Here is a 2,567-nt window from a genome sequence, read left to right as displayed (position 1 = left end):
GACCCTGAGTTCGGAGTCCATCAAGGTGAGCCCCCCAGGCATACGTGGAGGAGTCCATTGTTAGGACCTTCTGCGGCGGGAGCATGAGAAAGAGAAAACCTCTGGAAAGATTGGAAAAGAGCGTCCACCAATGGAGCGAACGCCTCAAGGAGAGAGTCACCGCAATGTGCTGAGAGGCGGGATCACAGTCCTGTCTCCACTGGGACGCCAGGATCCACTGAGGTAATCAGAGGTGAAGTCTGGCAAAAGGAGTCACATGAATGGTGGAGGCCATGTGGACTGAAGGGAGACCTGCCGGCACAGGTGGATGAGGGCGGCCTGCCGAGGTTGAGGCAGAAACGAGTGGAGGCAAACCGTGTCCAGCACCGCCCCAATGAACTGAAGAGACTGAGAAGGGCACAACTGGGACTTCGGAAAGTTGACCTCGAAGCCCAGACGCTGAAGGAATGTAATAGTCCGATGGGTCGCTGAAATAACCTCCCACAGTGACGGTGCTTTGATGAGCCAGTCGTCAAGGTACGGGAACATTTGAAGACCCTGCGACCGCAGGACCGCCGCCACCACCACGAGGCACATCGTGAAGACTCGTGCGGACGAAGCGAGCCCGAATGGGAGGACTCGATACTGCAGGTGAATGTCTCCCACCTGAAAGCGAAGGAACCTGCGAGAGGCTGGGTGGATCGGGATGTGAGTGTAGGCCTCCTTCAGGTCCAGGGAGCATAACCAGTCCCCCTCGTCCAGCAGAGGATACAACATGGGAAAAGAGAGCATACGGAACTTCTCCTTGACCATGAACTTGTTCAGTACTCGGAGATCCAGGATAGGGCGCAGGTCTCTGGTTTTTTTGGGGACTAGAAAGTACCGGGAGTAGAATCCGGTGCCCTGCTGACACAAAGGAACCTCCTCCACTGCCCAGAGGCGAAGGAGGGCATGAGCCTCCTGGAGAAGAAGGGGGAGTTGCGCTCTGTTGGAAGGAGCCTCTCTTGGGGGCAGGTCCAGAGGCGGCATCCGGAAGTGCAGCGAATACCCCTCTCTGATGATGGAGAGGACCCAATTGCCCGTAGTAATCAGTTCCCAGTGATGATAAAAGGCCCCCTATAGGCAGAGGAGAAGACTCGAGGATGGAGGGGACCGGCCCTCTCCAACCGAGACAGTCAAAAGGACAGCGTAGGCTTAGCCTTCGCAGGAGTCTGAGGCTTTTAAGGCGCCCTCTGCTGCTGACGCCGAGGAGACAGCCTGGAAAAAGCCGGCATCGATTTCTAGGGATAGCACAGGGGAGACAACTTGTACGACTTAGGAGGAGCGGGCTTCACCTTGGGTCGGACCAACGAGGCAAAGGAGCGCTCATGCTCGGAGAGGCATTTGGTGGCTGCCTCGATGGAGTCATCAAAGAGCTCGTTGCCCAAGCACGGGAGATTCGCCAGCCGGTCCTGCAGATTAAGGTCCATGTTAACTATGCGGAGCCAAGCCAGGCGGCGCATGGCTACTGCAAAGGCGGAGACCCTTGAGGAGAGTTCAAATGCATCATATGTCACCTGAAACATATAAAGTCGAATCTGCAACAGCTTATCCAGGAGCCGGCAAAATGAACAGGCAAATCATCCTGAAAGGAGGGCATGGATTTGATGCACTGTTTGAGATAGGATGTGAAAGTAAAATTGTAGTTCAGAACCCTGTTCGCCATCATCAAATTTTGGTACAGACGTATGCCAAACTTATCCATAGTCTGGCTTTCCCGGCACGGCGGGATAGCCGCGTAGACCTTGGAAGGATTAGACTTCTTTAGGGAAAACTCCACCACCAGGGTCTGGTGGGAGAGTTGAGCCTTCTCAAACCCCTTACAGTGGATCGTCTGGTACCTGGATTCCATTTTGGATGGAATGGCCGGGATAGCATAAGGAGTCTCCAAATTCCGGAAGAAAGTCTGTTGCAAAACCAGATTCAAAGGGAGGCGAAGGGATTCCTTCGGTGGATAAGGAAGCTCCATCTCCTCCAAATATTCACGGGTGTACCTGGAATCAGACTGGAGGTCCAATTGCAGCGCTTTGCCCATGTCCACCACGAACCTGGTGAAGGAGGATGGCTTGCTCGCAGAAGGCCTCTCAAGGGAGGAAGCCGAGTGAGACTTTGGGGCAGCAGAAAACGAGGGGGAAGCCTCCCTCGAATACTGAACCGGCACGTCAGTATCAACAAGCATGGACGTCGAGGAGGCCCCGCTGAAAGAACGAGGGGGAGTCGACGATGGCTTGCGCTTAGAGAGCCTGGAAGGCGAGGACCCGGGGGTCCGAGGGACGGAGATATGGCAAGCCCGCCTCGGCGAGCCCCGGGAAGAAGAGACCTGCCGACGAGGGAGGGAGGCGGGAGTCTTCGTCCTCGGAGCCCCTCGGTCCGGGGACTGAGACGGCACAGGAGAGCGGAGAAGACTAGGGTCAGACAGTACGAAGTCTGACGGCTTGATGGACCCCGTAGTGTGAGGGCCTGGTGACCTAACCCGCTTCGGGGAAGAATCCCTGGGCCGCTTTGCAGATCTCTGCCTCAAGAAAGAAGTACGTCTCGACCGGTGCTTC

Source organism: Geotrypetes seraphini, chromosome 1 (assembly GCF_902459505.1).
Source record: "Geotrypetes seraphini chromosome 1, aGeoSer1.1, whole genome shotgun sequence".
In the NCBI taxonomy this organism is placed as follows: domain Eukaryota; kingdom Metazoa; phylum Chordata; class Amphibia; order Gymnophiona; family Dermophiidae; genus Geotrypetes; species Geotrypetes seraphini.
Note: the sequence above shows the minus strand (reverse complement) of the source record.